This window comes from Pseudorca crassidens, chromosome 21 (genome assembly GCF_039906515.1).
Source record: "Pseudorca crassidens isolate mPseCra1 chromosome 21, mPseCra1.hap1, whole genome shotgun sequence".
Lineage (NCBI taxonomy): Eukaryota > Metazoa > Chordata > Mammalia > Artiodactyla > Delphinidae > Pseudorca > Pseudorca crassidens.
In genome coordinates this window covers 17,094,329-17,117,856 of record NC_090316.1, presented here as the reverse complement: position 1 = coordinate 17,117,856, position 23,528 = coordinate 17,094,329, and the positions used below count along the sequence as shown (strand labels likewise).

Below are 23,528 nucleotides of genomic sequence, written 5' to 3'. Positions count from 1 at the left end.
CCTCCTACTGTAGCACGTGCTTGGGTTGTGAGCTGTCTCCAACCCTTTCTGGACATTAGAAAGTCCTAACAAGCAAAGAAAGTGCTTAATCCGTTTCAGAGACCCATGATTCGACTTATAAAATGGCCAGGCCTTACGTTTCAAGTCTCCTCTCCTCCCAGCGGCCCCTTACGCTTCAGTTCTCAGGACACTGACGAAGGGAGGGCGTTCCTATTTAAACTAGTAACTGATTGGCTTCCAACTCTCAGCACCAACTCCTGCAAATTCAAAGGTATAGATAAATGTTTGTTGAATGAAAACTAGATCTGCAAACGGAAGACATTGAAGCTTTGCCCCACAGTTTGAAAATTCTCCCCACATTCAACTACGTGAGCCCCCAGTTTCCTGACCTCGTGACTGGTTTTGTTTTGCTTTTCTTTCTGAGCTCCCGCTAGTTTGGACACCGTTATGGAGGAGTCAGTTCCTTTCTGCCTGTTTCACTCTCTTCAGGCAAAGCCTGAGAATACTGGTGAGCAGGAGATGGCAGACTGTTTTCGTAAAGGACCACGCAGTGAATACTTTAGCTTTTGCAGGCCATGTGGTCTTTGTTGCGAGTAGAGTTGATTTTTATTATTCTTGGGTTCCGTATTTGTGAATGTGCCTACTCACTAACATTTTTTTTTTTTTTTTTTTTTGCGGTACGCGGGCCTCTCACTGTTGTGGCCTCTCCCGTTGCGGAGCACAGGCTCCAGACGCACAGGCTCAGCGGCCATGGCTCATGGGCCCAGTAGCTCCGCAGCATGTGGGATCCTCCCGGACCGGGGCACGAACCCGTGTCCCCTGCATCGGCAGGCGGACTTTCAACCACTGCGCCACCAGGGAAGCCCCCTACTCTCTAACATTTACCTGTAACCCCCAAATCAATACCTTTGGTGCTTTGGCAGTCACGTGTGGGCAGAGCAGCAAAAAATGCGTCACCGGACACCCATGTTCCCAGCACTGAGGGTGAACAAGGCAAACTTCTGCCTCCGTATTTCAGCTCTCACACTGTACACAAACATCCTTTTTGGGATCTATTTAGTGTCACGTTTATTGCGTTTTGTGGGTGATTTTGCTGTTTAAAACGGCCCCCAAGTGTAGTGCTCTGAAGTGCTGTCTAGTGTTCCTATGTGTAAGAACGCTGTGATGTGCTTTAAAAGGGGAAAATTCATGAGTTACGTAAGTTCTGTCCAAGCATGAGTTACACCCCAGTTGGTCATGAGTTCAGCCTTAATGAATGAACAATATATATTGAAATAAAGTTTCTTTAAACAGAAATACATAAAATAAGGTTATGTATTGATCTGTTAACAAAAATGTTGTGACCAGAGACTTGCAGGAAATTAACCCTGTATTTCCCTTAGGGGCAATGGTTCAGTATTGCTGATTTACAGAACATTGATTCCATTCAACTCTGCATTTCTAATGCGAAAGCAGCCATAGACAGTATGCAAGCAATGAGCATGGCTGCATTCCAATAAAAGTTCCTTTGTGAACATGGAAACTTGAATTTCACATAATTTTTTATATGCCACAAAATATTATTCTTTTATTTCCCCGCTAAACTATTAAAAAATGTAAAATCCAGTTTTAACTTGCTGGCCACACAAAAACCAGTGACGGGCTGGATTTGGCCCATGGACCATAGTCTGCCAACTCCTGCTGTGTAGCCTTATTTTCCATGAATCCCACTGCTTTGAAGCCAGATCATGGTAGATTGGAGAGACCCACATCTCACTCCCCCGTAGTCTCTGCCATCCCAGGACCAACACTTTATGATGCATGAGAACATTCATGATGTCTGTGTCTTTGGAGTACAAGGAGACAGTTCTGAAGCTGGAGTTCAGATAGCTGGATTTGAAAGCTGGTTGTGTGACTTCCCAGCTGTTTTACTTGAGGGAACTTTCCTGGGCTTTATGCCACAGAGAGAATCATGGCAGTCTGTCTCCTAGGCCTGCAGTACAGGTTAAACTGCATCCAAGGGGCTCTGCAGATGGGATTCCTTTATCACCCTCACCACGCCCACACCAGACCAGTTAGGCAGCTTGACCTCTACCCTTGGGGTTCCTTGGACATTCATCACCCAAGCCTCACTAAGGGAGCAAGTAGATACCGACAAATCTCATTCCTTTCTACCCTGCCTCACTTTCAGGGGTCAGGGAGACGACGCCACGCAACCAATAAAAGATCAGGAAGATATTTCCCGAAAAACCGCAGCCCCCCTTTCCATTGCCTCACAACTTATACAGTAGGGTGCCCCCCCAGATGGCCCCAGCCTTGTTTAGGCTCACGTGCTGGTGAGAAACCTCTCAAATGTCAGTGCTTACAAAAGAGGGAAGAAAATAGAAAACTCTGTTTATTTTCCTGACTTAAAAGATAACATCGCTTTGCCCTTTCCTTTTGTTTAAGGTCAGATGGGGAGCGTTCTTTGAAAGTGGCTCCAGGAGAGTTTCTCAGAGATCCATGTATTTAGCAATTTATGTTTTTCACTCAGAATGGACCACTTTCAGTAATAATGATACCATGATGATTACGATTATAAGAAACAATGTTTCACCTCATCCGTAAAAATGAAGTAATGATTCAGAGCCCAGCCTGATGTTTAAAGTATTTGGCAAGCTGTACAGGAAGGTTGTTATATCTAAGTAAATGTTGATTTTAAAATGCCATTTTTAGTGGATTTTATAAGCAATGAATGACAAATTAATCAGCATTTTTATCCCAAGGAACTCACGGCACTTCACAGATATGGTCTCATTAATGTTTGCAGAGTGGAAAAGCATCATTCATGAAACCACAGCCTCAGACCTTCATCATTCATGAAACCACAGCCTCAGACCTTCCCTGAAAGGGCCCTCAGGGAGCCTCACCAAGTCGTGAGTCTATGAACCAGGAAGCCAAGACTCAGGGCTGCCGACCTTGGGCGTCTTGGATCCAGGAAGGAGGGGGAGGTGCGTGCGTCTGGAAGTGCGTCTGCATGGCACGCTCCCCCGACTTGGACGCCAGGAGTTGCGCAGGAGGCGGGGAGGGGGGGCGGGGGAGGAGGGGGAGGGCGAGGGGATCCGCCCCTTCTCGCCCGGGTCGCCGGGGCGGAGCCAGCCCGCGGCACGCGTCCCGGGCGTCGAGGGGCGCGGCGAGCGCGCAGTCACGTAGCCACTAGGCAGTCAGTCCGCTCCGCGCCACCCTCGGACCGCGCGGACTCTTGAAGGTCAGCACTTTGAGTTATGGGTGTGATACAGGAAGGGAAAACTCCTCCTTTCCTTCCCTTAGGTGTATCTTCCTAGAAATTGACAGAAAAATGGGAATCTGGCACATTCGTGTATCTGATACACTTTTTGAAAGCAAAGAAGTGTCACCGAATGAGCAGGTGGCTCAGAGAGCACGAGTTTCTCCGGTTTTGCAGATAAGGAAGCGAGTTTGGTCCTAATGGAACCGGCCCAGTCCCCCCGCACTCCCTTGCTTACCCGCCTCGCTCCCGCCCCTCCCCCCCTCGTTCTTTGCCCTTGCCTCACTCACTCCAGCCGTTGCACTATTTTTATCTGGTGGCTTAGGACTTGAAACAATGCATTAAAAACGGCAGAGCTGGGAGAGCTAACCCCACTTTCGCCAGCAAGTGAGGGTGTGTCTTTAGCGAGTTGCTTCATCTCTTGGGAAGCGGGGAGTGCAACAGGGGCTAACCGCAGGTGCACCCCGAGGCAGCGGGACTTGTGTGTTATGTGCGTGGAAGGCAGGTCTGCTCCACCGCTGTCCTTTGCTGAGCCTTGATAAAGTGCGAGCTCTACTCAAAGCCCAAGCTCGGTTCCTACGCCCCACTGCTGTCAAAGCTGAGCCCGAAAACCTGCACGTTCTCACGCCCCCCTACCCCCCCCCCCAGACCTTGCCTGCCCTCAATCAAAGGGAGTGATTGATACTACTTGCACGTGGTGGTTAAAACCACGTTTTAACCTACCAACAGTTTCCACTACCAACAGAGATGGTTTTCAAAGTCTGGTGGTGGAATTGAAGCCTTCAAAAGAGGGACTAATCAGGAGCCCGATATGTAAAGCAGTGGAGGCTGGAATGCATCGAGTGGCCTGGCTCCGCAGGGGACAGTTTGAAAATCTCTGGCCTGTAGGATAAAGGTAAGGCTCTTTAGTGTGCTTGTCTCCAAACCTTTTACAGTCTGGTCTCAATCACGCCCCGCCTCCACTCCCACCCCATGGTCCAGACACATCGGAATATGATGTCCCTTTCACTCTCCACCTCCCCTGCTCCTGTATTCTCTGCTCAGAAGTTACTTCCTCTGTCATTCTTTCCTCGGAGCCCTCCTAGTGCTTTGTGCCTGCCTTAAAGGTAGCAGCTGTCACACTTTGGTTGGAGGTCACGAGTCCTGAAAACAGGAACTGTGCCTTGTTTTTGCAGCATTTAACTGATATTTAAAGAACACTTGAGTGCTGGGTTCTGGGAATACAGTTCAAACTCCTGGAGCTGACACCCTAGAGAAGGAGAGATGCAATGAGCACCATCAAGTAAAAGGTGTGGCCTGTAGAGTGATCAGTAGGGGGCGCAAGAGGGGGGAGGACGGAATAGAGAATGTGTGTCAGTGGGGATGGGAGGTTCCAACTCAGGCACGTGGAAGACGACAGGGGCGTCAGCCTGAAGGTGGCGAAGGAGAGAGCAGTGTGGACCTTTGTGGGGAAACTCTTCCAAGCACTGAGAGGCAAAAAGCAAAGACATTTAAGGTGGGAGCAGGGAAGAGGCCAGATGGCCAATGGGAAGCGAAGAAAAGAGAAAATGGGAGGAGACAAAGGGGTGAGATAGAGAGGTGAGGGGTTTTACCAGAGTCAGAGGGTTGGACCCAGTGTTTTGAAGCTCCCACAGTCCCAACAAAGGACACAGGGGCTGCCATGGTGACCCTTCCAGTGCCCAATTCTCGGGCCTTGTTATTTTCTTTCTTTAAAATTTTTTTTGGCTGCTCTGTGCACGTGGCAGGAGGGATCTTAGTTCCCAACCGGAGATCGAACCCTCATCCCCGCATCCCTTGTAGTGGAAGCAGGGAGTCTTAACCACTGGACCGCCAGGGAAGTCCCTTTGTTAGATTTCTTTGTTTCCTTTGACACCATTAACCTTCCCCCTTTTTTGAAAGTCTAACTTTTGGAACTCTACTTTCTCCTTTTCTTTCCTACTTCATTGGTCACTCTTGGGCAGCTGTAATTTTCTGCCTCTGCTCACCCTTGGAGGGCTTTCCTCCAGCCAAGGCCTTACCCTCAGCCCACTGACCTTGTTAACACGCATCCTCGCAGTGTGACCTCATCCACATGGCCACCTAACACGTCAACAAGGTTGGTTCCGCTGGCAAGGAGGAAGGGGAGGACGGCAGAGTGTACCACGGCCAGGAATAATCTAGCCCTGCTTTCCTCTCCAGCTCCAGCTCCTGCGCTTTCCCCACATGTAACCTTCTCTCGGGTCACTCCAAATATCTCCCACTTTTAGACATCTTAAGCTCTGCTTGATACGTAGTATATTAAATTAACTATTGCCAAGAAGCAAATCCCCCAGAACTTTTTCACAGCTTACAAAACCAGTAATCACTTATATAACTCTCGGTTCTGGCTTAGGTTCCCTCGTGAGACCACAGTTAAATGTTGGCCAGGGCTGCAGTCACCACTGCTGCTGGAGGATTCCCTGCTGAGATGGCTTAGTCACCTGACTGGTAAGTTGCGCTGCCTGTTGGTGGGAGGCCTCAGTTCCTTTTCAGATGGGCCTCTTCACAGGGCTGCTTGAATGGCTTGGGCACTGACTTCCTCCAGAGCATGCAATCCAGTAGAGCAAGAGGGAAACTGCAGTGCTTTTTATAATCTAGCCTCAGAGTTCACACACTGTCATCTCCATCGTTCTCTATTGGGCGCTCAGAACAGCCCTGATCCATTGTGGGAGGGGGCTACATGAGGGCACAAATAACCAGGAGGTGAGGGTCATTGGGCGCCATCTTGGAGGGGGGCTATGCCATGTGGTTATCCACTTTCGAAGTCTGAATAACTCTGACTTGTCCCTCAAAACCCTGCTCACTGACACACAGCTAGTTCCATGGAGAAGCCTCCCCTGATTGGTGAACTTCCTCTTCTCCTTGCGTTAGCCCTTGGGCATCTCTCCCTTCCCTCATGTACCAAGCTGCACTGAAATTGGTGATTTACTTGTTTCTCTCTTCCCTAGTCTTTAAGTTCCTTGAGAGAGAAGAGAGTGTTTAATAGGACAACGTGATATCACAGTGTCTAGAACAGTGGTGCATGGCAGTCTGAGTACATTTTGTATAAGGAATAAATGAATGAGTAAATCACATTTCCTTTTCCAATCAGAAATATTTATATAGCACTTAATTTATATCGCACCCCACTTCAGGTCTCTGTTGATTGGTTTTCATATTTCAGCTTTCATATTGCATTTCCCACCCCAGTCTCACCCCTGACACAGCCATATTCTCCTTTGACCCAGCAATTCCATTCTAGGAATTTATTCTAGGGAAATAATTGCATGTGTGTCAAAGAGGTAGCTAAGCGCTGTCCGTTGCAGTTTGTTTATGATGTTTGGTTTTGTAGAAAACCTAAATTTCAAAAAACAGTGATTTGATTAAATAAGATATGCAGTAATAAAATCAACTATTATGTAACTGCTAAGGTAGTACGAAAAAATGTTCAATTGATATGAAAAGATGTTCAGTTGATATTTTTAAATGAAGTAAAACAAAATTATAAAATGTTTTAATTTTTAATTTGCGGTAAAATACATGTAACATAAAATTTATCATCTTAACCCTTTTTTTTAGTAAATTTATTTATTTATTTTTGGCTGCGTTGGGTCTTGTTGCTGTGCGCAGGCTTTCTCTAGTAGCAGCGAGCAGGGGCTACTTTTCGTTGTGGTGCTCGGCTTCTCTTGTTGTGGAGCACGGGCCCTATAGCGCACGGGCTTCAGTAGTTGTGGCATGTGGGCTCAGTAGTTGTAGCTCTCAGTGTATAGAGTGCAGGCTCAGTAGTTGTGGCGCATGAGCTTAGTTGCTCCGTGGCATGTGGGATCCTCCCAGACCAGGGCTCGAACCTGTATCCCCTGCATCGGCAGGAGGATTGTTAACCACTGCGCCACCAGGGAAGTCCCCATCTTAACCCTTTGTAAGTGCACAGTGCAGTAGGGTTGAGTGCGTTCACATTGTCGTGACACCAATCTCCAGAACGTTTTTCATCTTGCAAAACTAAAACGCTATACTATTTAGCAACATTTCTCCATCCCCCTCTTTCTTCCTCCTCTCAGCCCCTGGCAACAACCTTTCTACTTTCTGTCTTTATGAATTTGACTACTCCAGGTACCTCATATAAGTGGAATCATATAGTATTTGTATTTTTGTGACGGCTTATTTCACTGAGCATAATGTTCTCAGGGTTCACCCATGTTATAGCATGTGTCAGAATTTCATTCCTATTCAAGGCTAAATAATATTTCATTATATGTATATATCGCATTTTGTTCATCCATTTGTCTGCTGGTGGATACTCGGGTTGCCTCTACTGTTTGGCAATCATGAATAATGCTGCTGTGAGCATAGATGTACAAAGATCTCTTCAAGACCCTGGGTCATAATTCTGTTTTTACTTTTTTGAGGAACTGTCATGCTGTTTCCATAGAGGTTGCACCACTTTACTTTGCCATTAATAGAGCTCAGTATATCCAACTGCCTTGTGTTGTATATTTTGTCTGTCCTTCTAGATCCACTCTCTACTCTTGTTGACCCTCCTCTGTGCCCTTGGCACTTTGACCTTTGTGGGCCACATCAACAGACTCTCTCACTTCACCTGGGTTTGGCCAATAGAAGTTTCCAGCAGAAGGCTGAAAGGCAGGAGGAGAGTGAGGTCAATGAATTTAGTACCTAGCTCCTTCTTTGTGGTTCACCTCAGACTGCATCTCTCTATTGAGGGCCACGGCACCTACCAGAACGCCCTCTCCATCTAACCAGCACTGTCTCTCTCTGTCTCTCTCTCTCTACCAGTTACTGCCCCTTTCACTTGCTCTTTCAAGCCTATGCGTGGTTACTAGCTTCGAGATGTACCGCACAGTCTCTCTTTGCTTGTCCTAAACTCCGCTCACACCTTTGTAAATAGTCCTTCTATTAAACTCTCCTCGAATTATCCTGGTTTCCAGCCAGGATCCTGCTGCATCCGTATCTACTTGACATCTCCCCTTGGAATTCTCACAGTCATCACAAACATGACATACCCAAAGCGTAACCTTTGACTTTCCTTCAGTCCTCTGCTCCCCACTTTCTGCGATCTCTGGGAACATTAGCACCGCCAAGCCAGGTGCACAAGACAGACGCCTGGGAGTCCTACATGATTTCTCCCTCTCCCTCACCCCTACTTGCCTTCATCTTATCCATCACTAAGTCTGTAAATTGAGCTTCACACAGCTGGCTTCTTGCTCTTTAGATCTCAGCTTAAATGTTATCTTCTTTTAAAAAAGAACCTTTCTCTACCCAACAGTAAGGACCCACATCCCTTTATTCTCTCTCAGGGTACCAGTTTGTTTGCTCCTTAGGAAGCAGTATCACTAAGGAAGTGATCATCTATTTTACTTGAGAGTTATGTCCCTTTGGTAGAGAAGGATGACTCTGAGCTATAAAGGGTAATGAACATAGCTCTTAACATCACCTAACTCGGAGGCTGGTTTTTCCTGGGCTTGATCCAACATGGCAGAATTAATCTTTGAAATTCCAGACCTGTGTCTGTGTTAACCCCTTTAAGGTATAGTACCCCTCAAAGCCTCATGGAAAACAAACCATTGGCTTTATCCATCTATTCTACACTGTAGAAATAAATTACATGACATCTGGGGTTTCATAAGAGCCCAGTTCTATTGGCAGTAAATCCAGGGGTTTCTCCTTGCCTGTACATTTGCTTCAGATAAACTCCACATACAAAAACAACTTTGAAAAGATGTAATCTACATGCATAAAATGCCAGATTTATGATTTAATTATTTGGCACAATCAGTGATCTGAAAGTTCAGAAAACAAAACAAACAAACAGAACCCTAAATGAAAGAAAACATTTCTGAACCAAATTGCCTTCCTGGTGTAGAAAGTCCTCATATGCATGGAGTCGGACAGGAAACAGAAATAGATCTGTGTGTTACCAGAACTGAACTAAAATATTTGCCTTTTTTCTCCTTGTGGAACATCACCTAAAAGAAATGCCCATTGTGTTTGATGTAGGGATTCAGAGCAGGACTTGCCGTGGTGTTTAGGGTCTCCTTTGTATTGGTTTCATCTGCTTGAACCTTGGGTTGAACCAAGCAAAGCATAGCATTGGATGCTACCTCTGATTAGGGGCTCAAGAAAATATTTAGAGAGATGGGGAAAGTATAAAATGAGAGGATGACTGGTCCATTCCACAAACACTTATTGAGTGTCACGGACAAGGGCAGCAGTCCCCAACCTTTTTGGCACCAGGGAGCGGTTTCGTGGAAGACAGTTTTTCCACAGAAGTGGGGGGATGGTCAGGCAGTAATGCGAGAGATGGGGAGCGATGGGCGGCAGCAGATGCAGCTTCACTCACTCGCCCGCCACTCACGTCCTGCTGTGCGGCCCGGTTCCTAACAGGCCGCCGACTGGTACCAGTCTGTGGCCCAGGGGTTGGGGACTCCTGCTCTAGGGTATTCAAGGTAAATAGATGAGGTTCCTTCCATCCAGGAGATTATTATCTCCCTTGAAAAACATAAAGTACTACAGAAATACCAGTTTCCTATGATACTGTTTTATTGCATCTACAGTGAAGGGAAACTAACAGCCATAGGCAGAGAACAAGTGTTATGGGTTGAATTGTGTCCCCACAAGTTCATATGTTGAAGTCCTAGCCTCAGTACCTCAGAATGTGACTATTTGGATGTGACCTGTATAGGACCTTTACAGAGGTAATATGATTGGTGTCCTTACAAAAAGGAAATTTGGAGACAGACACCCATAAAGGGAAGACCATGTGGACATGAAGACGGCCGTCTACAAGCCAAGGAGAGAGACCTGGAACAGATCCTTCCCTCACAGCCCTCAGAAGGAACCAACCCTGCTCACACCTTGGCTTCAGACTTCTAGCCTCTAAAACTCTGAGACAATACATTTCTGTTGTTGAAACCACCCAGTTTGTGGGAGTTTGTTGTGAACTACCAAGCAAACTAATACAACAAACTGGTGAAAAGAATTCAATAGCAGATCGGGGCACCAAGATGAGGAAAAAGGTATGACTGTGTTTTGACTTTCCTTCCTCCTCGGTGGCCCTCTTCTGATAATCTGCCAAAGACACTGGATGTTATTTCCTTCCTGGACTGGTTAAAAAAACAACAAAGAACCAGGGGTAAAGGATGGAACTAGAGCCTTTCTGGAAGCTTCTCTGGGAACTCCCTTCAATTTAAGAGGCGTTTCCTTTACTCCTAGGTTCTAAATTCCTGAGCAGCCTGTTCACTCTTAGAGGTGGAGCCCTTGTCCCATGGAGATCTGGTGATTTGGACACCATAAGCAACTTGAGGCCTGCCCCTCTGTGTGATTAGGCCAGAGAAAACCAGAACAGCAGGAAGGTGGCTCTTTGCCTTGCAGAACTTTATATAGTATTTGTTCTGTTGTTGTGGACACTGGGGGTAACCATGTGGTGATGGTGTTATCATCTGTTTAAAAGTCATCAACTCATCCAAGGAGACCAGAGGCCATAGATTTTCCATATTCTCAAGACTTAAATGTTTGCTCTTGGACTACCAGGATTGGAGGAATGAGGTCTAAACCTTACGTTGTTCAGCTGAAGAAATAGTGGCTCGGGAACATGTTTTGTCTGGGGTTTCCTATCCAATCAAATCAATTTGTTGAGCACTTACTGGGTGTGATGCTTAATTTTATGTGTCAGTTTGGCTAGACTGTGGTGCCCAATTGTTTGGTTAAACATTCGTCTAGATGTTGCTATAAGAATATTTTTTTGATGTGATAACGTTTAAATTAGTAGATTTGAAGTAAAGCAGATTATCCTCCACAATGTGAGTTGGGCCTCATCTAATAAGTTGAAGGCCTTAAGAGGAAAGACTGAGTTTCCCTGATGAGGAAGGAATTCTGACTCTGGATCACAGCATCAGTTCCTACTGGAAATTCCAGCTTCCTGGCCTGCCCTACAGGTTTTGAACTTGCCAGCTCCCACAGTTGTGTGAGAAGATAATTCAAAATAAATCTCTTGATACATCTTACTGATCCTGTTTCTCTGGAGAACCCCGACTAGTACAGTATGGAACGGGCATGGTGAGGAATGGACAGGGGATTAATACCTGGCTTTTGGGTTCCTTGGCTCTGCCTTGGTGGCCACCTACTAGGATATAAACCAGAACAGTTGTTCTGCTCATAGCCATGTAATTCATAACATTGTGGGGGAATGAGTGCTTTTCCTCACACATTCAATTTTTGGAGTGATGAACCAAAACCAAAATTAAATCCGTCAAAGTACCTGTGAATGTGCTGTTCTTTCCATTGGGCCACACTGGTCCTCTTCTATAGGAAATATCCTCACCAAACCTAGGCAGGTAAGGCTGAAGCCGTCCATCTGTTGTCCCCCTGGTGTGAGTGTCACGTGTTTGTCAAGTCCACTTGATTCCTCCCACACACTCAAGCTCTGTACTCTGGGAGTGAAGCTGAGGAAAGTTTCCTCTTCCTTAACAGAGACTGCCAGAGTGCGCTTGCTTTAGGAAACGGTGTAAATGCAGCCAGAGTGTCCGCAGGGAGGCTGTGTGCAGGCTTCGTTCTTCGGCTGTGCGGAGCTGAAGAAAAATAACAACTGTGGAATCTCAGCTTCTTAAAACTGAACATTATCGATGCTTACTACCTTCCGTGGAGGCCTTGGGTGGAAGGTTACAAAACAGGATAAATTTTCATCTAAAAATAAATGAGCAGATATTACACAATAGAAATTCTACCAGGGTTAGGATTTCAGCTTCTTTTATTTCACGTCTCCATGAGCTTAATTATACTGAAAAAATTAAGTGAAAAAGTTGAAGGAAGATATTTGGAGAGTTAAGATTTGGGCAAAAAATACAACTTTCATTTTATTTACTTAATGTTGATTAAAAAAATTTTTATTTATGTATAGTTGATTTACAATGTTGTATTAGTTTCAGGTGCACAGCAAAGTGGTTCAGTTTTATATATATATATATATATTCTTTTTCGGATTCTTTTCCATTATAGGTTATTACAAGATATTGAATATACTTCCCTGTGCTATACAGTAAATCCTTGTTGTTTATTTTATATATAGTAGTGTGTATATGTTAATCCCAAACTCCTAATTTATCCCTCCCCCCACTTTCCCCTTTGGTAACCATAAGTTTGTTTTCGAAATCTGTGAGTCTGCTTCTGTTTCGTAAATAAGTTCATTTGTATAATTTTTTTTAGATTCCACACATGTTATATAATATTTGTCTTTCTCTGTCTGACTTACTTCAGTTAGTATGATCATCTCTAGTTGCATCCATGTTGCTGCAAATGGCACTATTTCGTTCTTTTATGGCTGAGTAGTATTCCATTGTATGTATGTACCACATCTTCTATATCCATTCATCTCTCAGTGGACACTTAGATTGCTTCCATGTCTTGGCTATTGTGAATAGTGCTGCTGTGAACATTGGGGTGCATGTATCTTTTCTAATTAGAGTTTTTGTCTTTTCCGGATATATGCCCAGGAGTGGGATTGCTGGATCATATGGTAACTCTGTTTTTAGTTTTTAATACTGATTTTAAGCAGAAGCATGGTTTTGATCAGATCTTTGAGTGCAGTCTCTCCCAGGCCTACCACTGGTTACTGGTCCAGGCAGGGGCGATGGAGCCAGTGGTTTCTTAGGGTTCTCAAAGGCTGTAAGGAGACGCTCACAGCAAGGGGTTGAGCAGACTCAATGAGACAGAAAGCAGGCTCCATTTCAAGAAGCTAAGCGGTGAATCAGCTGTTTGCAGAAACCGAAAAGCTGGAGGTATGGATTAAAGATGATATAAAGCTAAAAATCTGGGATGAAGAGGGATAAAGGGACCAGCTAGGATGCACTTTGCAGGGTGTGAATTTACTATAAAGGAGTTCTCAGAAGAATGGACAAAGGAAAAGTGGACAGCTCATCTCTAGCTTTGCTTCTTTTCTCTGTGATTTCCTGCTGGCTTCCCTGACCCTTGGCCACCGCCCACCCCCTCATGGCTTCCACCTACCCCCATCCTAGGCAGTAGGCAGCCAACGCTGATGACGTGTTACTTAGAGTGCGAGCTGGTGGTATCGGACTAGGTTAGGCAGCTGTGGGAACCTACTGGCTCCCTTGTGACGCTGACTTGCCTTAACGTTATTGAAATGTGCTGTTTCCCTGCCCTGTTCCCCAGGGCCCCAAGTGAAAGCTCACTGTGATTCATGGGATTTTGAAAAGTGAAAAATGTCCCTGCGATGGAGATGCAGGACCAGCTTGTTAACGTTTATACAAGGGTCTATTTTCGGAAGACAAACTGTAGCCAAGACACAGGTCAGAGTTCAGAAAGGAAGATGGGGCAGAAATGATGAAGCTGTGGTCCTTTGCCTTGCATGTATCTGATTCTTAAGATGCTGGTGATAAGGTCCTGGAGGGCTGCTAAATGTGGCGTAGAAATTTGGCTTTAAACATTTTAGAGGCAACGCAAAAGGGGAGCATATGATAAGCGACGTGATCAGGGAAGGTTACAGCAGAAGTACTGTAGTTCTTGGAACAGAGATTAGAGAAAGACCCGCCCTCCCACTGCCCTTATCACTGCCACCCACACCAGCTGCCTCTGGGAACAGCATGAAGAAGGCTGAGTAGTAGAGTGGAGCGTGTTTTCTGACATCCTTCTCGTAAAAGCCTCAGCAATCCTCAAGGCCTGGGGCTATAGCGATATAAAGGTCCCCACCCTCCAGAATTTTATGATTTCATTAGGAGAGGGAATCGTTGGTGATTTAATGGGTAGACGGGTTTGCATGGATGCCCTTGGATGAGCATTTCTAGAGCAGGGAGGCTTTTCACGTTGCCAGTCGCTTATACACCATCTGCCTAAAGTGTGGTATCCTGCGGAGAGACCCGCGACCTCTCCAGTGTGTCCCTTCTGAAAAACAGGAAGTGGCTAAAGAGACGTGACCAGGGAAAGAGAAAAATATACCTTTGTTGCGGTTACAATAATTCATGGGAAAAGTGCGAAACTTGTGAAACAAAATTGTGGGTCTTGGAGGGAGGAACATGAAGTCAAAGGAGAGGGATAGCAGGGGAAGGAGGCGTGAAAAGCTGAGCCCCAGAGGAGAGACCACTCCCAGGACTAAGCAGAAAAGCTTCAATGAGAGAAAACACCGGAAACTTCCGGAGAGCTGCACCCCCACCCCCACCCCCCCGCAGAGGACACGTTCCTTCAGCCTGAACCACGGCATGGTCTTGCTGGGGTAAAGGCAAGAGGAAAGCCAGGCAAGAATTAATTCTAGAGAGACCTTCTCAAGGGCGTGGCATGATTGCCTCCACGGCGAAGTGCTTCTCTTAGTGGAAACTCCAAGTCATTCTTTCGAGTTAGGTGTGATTTCTTTGTTTTTTAGTTTTATTTGTTTATTCTAATTTAGGTGTGTACTGTTTGGATGGAAACGTTAGTGTATCCTAGAAGTGGCTCTGTAATACTTGGGAGCAGAAGTGACAGCCAGCTTCTGGATGTCAGTGTAAGTTGGGTGTGGCAACCAGGGTATTGGAAGGTCGTAGCTATTACAGGTAATTCCGTTCCCTCCTTGTCCCCTCCCACCAGCCTCCAGGCAGACCAGGTGGCACCTAGTACAATACTTCAGCAGCCCCACATCGGCCCTCGGAGGGCAGAGTGGCTTCTTGTCCAAGTCCCAGCCACTCTTTTTAGCTCATTTCCCCCCAGTGCCTTGCGTTCCCCCTGGAGGACTGGTTGCTGCCATCCCCCCTGCCCCAGCAAGGGCCACGGTAGCCCTCCTCTGAAACACGAAGAACCATGCCTTCTCCCCTCCTCCTCTTCCCAGCTTCCCATGAGGTATTCCAGCTCTACGCCAGCTAGTTTACTGGAAACGTCACCCATCCCCGTTTGTACCCATTAATTGCCATTAGTCACACTGGGTGCACAAACGTGACACCTCTCATTCTGGGGCCATCTCATTCGGCCTCACCTGTCTCTCTCCGTCAGCATCAGTCCGTGGTTATCGCAGGACTTGGAAACTATCTTGTATGTAATTTATTTGAAAGTTTATTGTCTCTTCTTCTCCCTCGAAAATATAAAGATAATGAGGGCAAGGACTTCGCTTGTCTTCTTGATGACTGTGTTTTCAGTTCTGAGAACAGTGTTTGGCACGTTAATAGTATGCAGTCGTTTTTGTTGCTGTTGTTGAAGAAGAGAGAGGATATCGTCAGTTGTAAACCAGAGAACTTGGGGAAATAGGACATCCCACTGAGTGCTGCCAGGGGGGAGCTCAGAGCAGCCAGAGCTCACTGAAGGTGGGAGCACTGGAGAGTCGAGGAAGGAGGAACATCAAGGTGTGGGAAGGAGGCTAGCGCAGAGGTTCTCAAGGTGTGGTCTGCGGAGCCCCGGGAGCAGGGGTTTCTGAGAGCCTTTCAGAGAGTCTGTAACGTCAAAACTATTTTCATAACCTTATTAAGATGTTGACTTTTCCACTGTGGTGACATTTCCACTGATGGCACAGAAGCAAAAGAGGGTAGGGCATGAACCAAAGCAGAGGCACCAAACTGTCACCACACACTCACAGCAAAACAGATTCCAGTTTCATTGAAGAATGTCCTCAATAAATCAGTGAAAGCTATTCATTTTATGAAATCTCGACCTCGTGTCTATTTCATATTCTGTGTGAAATGGGAAATACACATAGAACATTTCTGCTGAATAGTGAAATATGTTGATTTCCTTGAGGAAGAACACTTGGCAATGGAATCGTGAGCTAAATTGGCTCTTTTTTTTTTGTCATGGAACATCATTTTTACTTTAGAGAAGGAAAGACAAACTATAGTTATTTAGACTTGGGCATTTCACACATATTCTGCCAAAAATGAGTAAAGTGAGCTTGTCAAGTGAAACAATGACACTATCAGTTGCCAGCAATAAAATTTTAACTTTCAAGAGAAAATTAGAATTATGGAAAACTTGTGTCCGTCACAGGAAGCTTGAGAGCTTCCTTATAGAGACTTTTCTGTTGAGATTGGTGGTGATATATGAATAGTGGGATTTTTTTGATGTTGTATGATAAAATAGGTCAACATTTGGAATGATCGATATAGTTCAGTGAGTCATAATTTTCCAAATGTTACAGAATCATGCATGAGAAAATGAACTGTACAAAGAGCAAAATAGATGAATGGATTTCATATAAGAGTTTTAAAAGTTCATTGACAAGGTTGCAGATTCCACACTGAAAATTAACTTTAAAGAAATGAGCAATTTAGTTGCAGTATCAAAGGATATGTACAATTATCTTTTTTTAAAAAAAAACCTATTAAACTCCTCTCACACACGGGGGCTGATTTTTCTTCATAAACCTCAACTAGAACACGACATTACAACAGACTGAATGTAGAAGCAGAGCAGATATGAGAATCCAGCTGTTTTCTATAAGCCAGACATTAAAGAGATTTGCAAATGACATCACCCTTCTCACTAAACTTTTTGTTTGGGAAAACTGTCATAATTTTTGTTAGCATGTAATGCATTATTATTTTTTTGATAAATAAATATTTTAAAAATTTCTCAGTATTAATGTCTAATATGGTAAATACTGATAACCTACATTTTTAAAAAAGCTCCTCAGAATCCCCTTTTGTGAGTGTAAGTGTTAAAAAAAAAAAAAAGTTTAGGGATTCTGAGGCCAAAATGTTTGGAGGACCCCTGGCCTAGATTAGGGTTAAAAGAACTCAGCAGTGGCTCCAAAGAGTGAACCGTTTTCTTCTCACGTTTCTCTTTAATTGAGGCCACGTCCACACCAATGAAGTGAATTAGAAAAAGGTACTGAAGGAAGGAGGTGAATATCTATGGATGCTCCTTTGTGCTGTAGGAAGTCGGCTCTCACTTCTTCCTCAGACCTAGCCTGTGAGGTCATAGGTATTCAGTCCCATTTTGGTAGAAGAAAGGCTCAGAGTAGTTAGGTACCTTGCCCAAGATCACACAGCCCTGAAGTGGGTGGCAGAACCACAGGTCTGCCCAACACTTCCTGTCAAACCCCAGTCCATCTGAAAATTATCAGAAATGTTTAGGTCCAAAATACTTTCACTTGAAATGTAAGTGTGATTTACTTGAAATGTAAATGTAAGTGTCCAAAATACTTTCACTTGAAATGTAAGTGTGATTGAGGTAAATACAGTTTTGATGTATTTGAATGACCCCAGTGCCTGCCTTGCTGTGCCATCACCCTGGGCTGGCGGAGACAATGGCATCACAGAATAGTTACCAGATTTCCTGCAAAACTATAAACCAGCTGGGCCTCTCTTTAAATTGCTTGGACTGATTCTTCTTCCTAAGAAAAAGGTGTGTGTGTGTGTGTGTGTGTGTGTGGTTTTTCTTTCCCTTCTGTTTTTGCTCTGGCATTCTTTTGTGAGCATGTAACTGATTACTAAATAGGGTCAGAACAGCTTGAGTTGGGCTTCCTGTGTGAATGTGCACGGCACGGATTTCCAGCCTTTCGTGTGATATGTTATCTGTGGCAGCTGTGCCCGCCGTTGAAGTTTCGGATGGCTTCCATCAATTTCCTGTATTGTTGGAATGGTGGATGTGTGTGCACACCGCCCGTGGAGACAGAAGGGAGGGTGTTTCTACGTGGTTTTCCTTGGATTTTGTGAAAGGTTTTCAGTTAGATGTGCAGAGGGCCACGTGTTTCTGTGGAAGGAGTTCTGGGTTAGCACAAATGTGGGTCCAGTGGTTGTCTGCTACGAATTATCTACGTAGTTCGGGGCAAATTATTTAGTTCTCCGGCCCAATTCTGCTTCCTTATAAGGTTCCTTCCAGCTCTGAAATGTTGCAACTCGGAGTTCTTATAAAAGCCTCACTTTCCAAGTCACCACACTTTGCTGCTCTGAAACATTCATTTTTCTTCTTTATGATTTTATTTTCTATGTGCTGTTTGTCCTCTTCCATGTCCCTTTATTATCCCAACATTAAGTGCTCTTGTATTTAACTTCTTTCAAAATGGTTCTCTTTCACTAGCTCTTATCATTCAGTTCCCATTGCCTCTAAAATAACATTACAGATGGTCACCGTTTTCTTAGAAAGAAGGTCCAGAGTGCGTTCACTTCCTGTTCAGTTGGGGGCGGATCTAGAGTTTGGAGATTGGTTTCTGTCAGGATCCTCCCTCTGCCCACAATAGAGCCCAGAGAGGCTGGGCTGGCAGCCACTTCTCCAGCTGTGCTCTATTTTTATTAAATTTAATTAGATTGAAGTATGCAGGATAATGGCAAACTTAACTCATCTGCTGTCCTGGCCCAGTATGAACATTTAAAATAGAACCCGGACGTTAAACTTCTCTTGTTTTCTCCTCAAGCTTGGGCTGTCCCTCCCTCTGCCGGCTTCCCCAGATCCGCCGCGAGTGGGTGCAGCGCCATCTAGTGATGGCATGGGCTGATCTTTTGCTGCCTAATTCCTGCAATGCCTGCCTAAGAGAACCTGTGCACTGTGAAATACAGGCAAACAGGGACCTAAGTAACATACTGGGAACTGCAGCAGGTCACTTAGTATTGATATACAGAAAGTTCTAGTGTGTTATTAACCATTCAAATTTCTGTAAATTACAGAATCCCTGGGACCATGTGAAGTGAAGATTTATGGGCGTCTTCACCTCAGATGAGTCCTGAATGTTGTTTTGAACTTTTCAGTGAGGTTTTGTGTTCTTAGTGTGAGATCCAAGTGTTGGGGGGGTGGTAATTTACACGCATGTGAAAAACATGGTCAAGTTGCTTGATTTGTCTCAGCCTCAGTTTCTCTCTTTATCATCTGTAAAAGATCATTTCTAAAATCCTTCCAACCTTTTAAAAAATTTCAACCAACTGCAAGCACTACAATTCTGTGACTTACTCTAGTGATTGTACACACGTCAGATCCATGGTTCCTTCCATCCTCCAAGAGGAAGTATAGAAAGAATATCAGTAGTTGTCAGTGATCGGGTACTGCTACATCTCCGGTGTTGTTTTACACACATTTGCCTTTTTATTTGGTCTTTAAAAAATTCTTGCTGACAGAACTCTGTGAGATGAATATTATTATGCTCATTTTACAGACAAGGAATCTAAGGCTACCACAGCCTGCTCTCCATGTTCACAGGCTGATAAAGAAGATAAAAGAGAAGCAAGTGAGAAATATGCTGTTGTCATTATAATTCATCATAACACCATTGGCAGGGTTCCAACAGTACCAAGTGTATTCAAGCCTCATTGGAGGAGCTAGTTCTCTATCTTTCACATACTCATAAAGCCTCTGTAGTAAGGTGATTGTTAGAGAAATAGTAAAAAAACAAACAAACGAAAAAAAACTTTTCCAAGGATTCAGGGGGAAACTCACATTTTTAAGTGCTAATGTGATGCTCAGACCTGTTCGCTGTGAGCTGAGCAGTGAGAAGAGATAGAGGCCCTCAGGAGTAACTGCTGTGTCCCAGCTGATGATACAAGGATGGCAGGTGGCAGAGGTCTGCCAGCACCACTGGAGGAACAGCTCTGGGGGGCTCCGGGCATATGGCACCGTGACAACATCCTATGTGTTTTTGTTGATTGGTTTGCTTGGGTCTTCTTTTTGAAAGCTGAGCAGCCTTTCCCAAAGTGTGCTTTCTAGGGTGACATTTTATGAGGCACGCAAAGCTTCCAGGTCAAACTGTATGAGAACTGCTGGGCTGAATAAAGTTAATGGGTTTCTTGGCTCTAAGTGTAGGACTGCTTGAAACATTTTGTATGTCTGTGTGCTTTTTAAAAAATTTATAAATTAACTGTATTTTAATATACAAATCAAATAACCCCCAACAGTTGGGGATAAGACAGAAAGTGTAGCTCTTCTCCCTGTGCTGGGAACCCTGTTACCTAACCACTGTTGGTTTGTGTGTGTAACTTTCCAAAAACATCCTTGTAGCACCACCTTGCTTTGTGGGATAGCACATTAATTCTGATGAATGATGAAAATGTTCTCTTGCTGTCACCTGGCAACCTAGTCTACACTCCCACAGTGCAATGAGGCCAGTAGCTGCTGCCCCCTGGAGGTGGGCTTCCACCCTCCAGGTTTCATGCTCCTCCCAGCATCCTGTCCTTGGGTTGCCCTCCTGCTTCCTGTCGTCATTGGCATTTGTTATCAATGGTTTTGAGTAATGATCAGTCCTACACTGACCTGATGTCCAGACGGACCGTCCTATATTAAACAATAGAAATTAGTCATGAGTTAGCTTATTTTAGGGCCTAAATTGTATGCCCAAGAGGTCTGTTAAGGATTCTTAGGCCGCTAAACAGTTTTTGGGAAACCCTAGATCCTGATTCATGGAATCTTATCATTGTAGTAATAACATCTTTCCTATATCCTGGGCCCTTTACATATATTAATTTGACTAACCCCCCACCAGCAACCCTATAAAGGTAGGTGCACGTAGCATCTGTGATTTATAGAAGAGAAATTGGACCAAAGATTGGTTAGGTAACTAATTTCACCTCTAGACCACAACTTCCAGAATCTCTCAGCACCTCCTACTGTTTCCCCTCGTTGGCCTCTTATAACCTCCAAGACTTCTGCTTCTCAGAACCTCAGCTGATCATGACACAGCCTTCTTGAGCATTTACTGACCCGTGATGCCTCCCTCCTTCCCCCAGCTTTCACCTCCCACTCCCACCCTCAGCTCACTGCCCCGAGTGTGACACATTTTGAAGAGCTTCTTTGTCAAACTCTATATGAAGTTTCTGTATTGACATAAAGTGAAAGAAACAAAAAGCAGACTTTTAAGTACAATTTTTTAAAATTTATTTAATTAATTTATTTTTGGCTGTGTTGGGTCTTCGTTGCTACGTGCGGGCCTTTTCTCTAGATGCGGCAAGTGGGGGCTGCTCTGCGTCGTGGTGCGCAGTCTTCTCATTGAGGTGGCTTCTCTTGTTGCGGAGTGCGGGCTGTTGGCACGCGGGCTTCAGTAGTTGTGGCTCATGAGCTTAGTTGCTCCACAGCATGTGGGATCTTCCAGGACCGGGGCTCGAACCCATGGCCCCTGCATTGGCAGGTGGATTCTTAACCACTGTGCTACCAGGGAAGCCCCCTATGTACACTCTTGACTTCAATTACGGGAAAAGTGCATAGAAAAGGAGGCTGGAAGGAAATATGGTGATGAGGTTGTGTTAGAGTTGCAGGGTAATGGATGATTTTTTTCTTTATTAGTTTTCTGAAATGTGGTTATATGAGATATAAAATGGGAGAGATTTATGTTTTATGAATTTATAGATTTCTTTCCAAAAACTGAAAGACATCGATCAACTCACATGGTTACCATACAATATCATGAAATATGAAGTAATCTTTACAATAGTTATTTTTTAATTTAATTTAATAATTGCTGTTTGCCTTACACATGTAATTTTGAATTCCTATAAAATGTCATCGAAGAAGCTATTGTTTGCTCTTTTTGGAGCTGAGAAGACAAACCAAGGAAGAGAGAAAGCCAGTGATTTTTTTCCAAGACCACAATTGCCAGGTTCACGTGACTTTAAAGTACCCTCTTTGCAGATAAACATGTGTCTGCAACACCTGTGTCTGTGGGCTGTTTTCACACAACTCCTCTTGGTCAGTCATCACCGTTCAATAATCATTCATCTGGTAGAAACAGTTATTATATAAGACCCCAATTTTCATGGTACCCATAAGTTTTGTTGCTGTATGAAGATCATATGAAGAGTGGCAGAAACATTACAAGACTCTATGGCCTCTAACATTGCTCCTGGGTCCAGCTTCTAACATTAATTCATTAGCCTGCATGCTGGCCTGTCTCCAGGATGGCCCCTAATGAGCCTTGCCTCCTGGATTCATAAGTGTAGTCCGCTTGTGTAGTCCACTTCCATATCATATCAGGGTTGTTCTGTGTGACCAAAAGAACCCAGCAGAAGTGATGATTTGTCAACTCAGACACTAGGTCATAAAAGACATCCTGGCTTCCATCTTGCTTGCTTGCTCTTGGATCACTTACTCTGGGGAAAGCTAACTCTCATGTCATGAGGACATTTAAGTGGTCTGTGGAAAGGTCCACATGGTGAGAAACTGAGGCCTCCGGCCAACAGCCATGTCAATGACTGATCTGAGAAGCAAGTCCTCCAGCCTCATCAAGCCTCCAGATGACACAGCCCCAGCTGATACCTTGACTGAAGCCTCCTGAGAGACACTGAGTCAGACCTACCAGCAAAACTATCTCTGAATTCCTGAGCCACAGAAACGGAGATGATAAATGTTGCTTTAAACCAATAAGCTTTGGGGTACCTTGTCTCAGAGTGACAGATAACTAATAGATGCTTCAGATAATATCTTTAGTTCATAACTAAAGTCTGAACTCTACTTGAAGATCCGTACTTAAAGACTTCACCTAAGGAGACTCACCTGTCCTGAGACCTGGTTTAAATGATGACATCCTGGGGACTTCCCTGGCGGTCCAGTGGCTGGGACTTCGCCTTCCAGTGCAGGGGGTGCAGGTTCGATTCCTGGTTGGGGAGCTAAGATCCCACATGCCTCAGGGCCAAAAAATCAAAACAGAAAACAGAAGCAATATTGTAACAAATTCAATAAAGACTTTAAAAATGGTCCACATCAAAAAAAAATCTTAAAAAAAGTAAACAATTGTTGAGTTAAGTAGTAAAGTATATATTTTAATAAATAAATGGTGACATCCTGGACTTTAAGCTGATGTTATACAGGGTTGAGACTTTTGGGAGGTGTTGGGAGGGATGAGAGTATTTTGCACGTGGGAGGAATGTGATGGTTTAAACTATGTACACAAAGCAACTAAGTCCGTGCACCACAACTACTGAGCCTGCGCTCTGGGGCCACGAGTCACAGCTACTGAAGCCCGCACGCCTAGCTAGAGCCCGTGCTCCGCAACAAGAGAAGCCACCGCAGTGAGAAGCCCGCACACTGCAAAGAAGAGTAGGCTCCACTCGCCGTAACTAGAGAAAGCCCACGCTCAGCAATGAAGACCCAACACAGCCAAAAATAAATAAATAAACAAATAAATAAATAATGTCCACAAATTATTTAACATTCCTTTCAAAAGGAGGCGCCTCATTACCATGTACTTCAGTGTGGGCTGGACTTACTGACTCACTTCTCTTTTTGTAATTGGAGTTTAGTTGATTTAAAATGTTGTGTTAGTTTCAGGGGCACAGCAGAGTGAATCATTTATATGTATACACATATCCACTCTTTTAGATTCTTTTCCCATATAGGCCGTTACAGAGTACTGAGTGGAGTTCCATGTGCTCTACCATAGGTCCTTATTAGT

General features: G+C 44.6%; 1 long non-coding RNA gene across 4 annotated transcripts in view; it reads left to right on the top strand.

Moving 5' to 3' along the window:
- Positions 1 to 3,140: 3,140 nt before the first annotated feature.
- The window catches only part of LOC137216174 (uncharacterized), an 80,009-nt gene continuing 59,621 nt past the window's right edge, over positions 3,141 to 23,528 (top strand). For 3 of the 4 annotated variants that reach the window (XR_010939622.1, XR_010939623.1, XR_010939625.1), the window contains exons 1-3: positions 3,141 to 3,226; positions 3,990 to 4,139; positions 5,616 to 5,710. This is a non-coding gene — a long non-coding RNA (uncharacterized lncRNA). Of the gene's footprint in view, positions 3,227 to 3,989; positions 4,140 to 5,615; positions 5,711 to 9,938; positions 11,915 to 23,528 lie in introns of those variants that run through there. The other variant, XR_010939624.1, reaches the window with a different exon arrangement.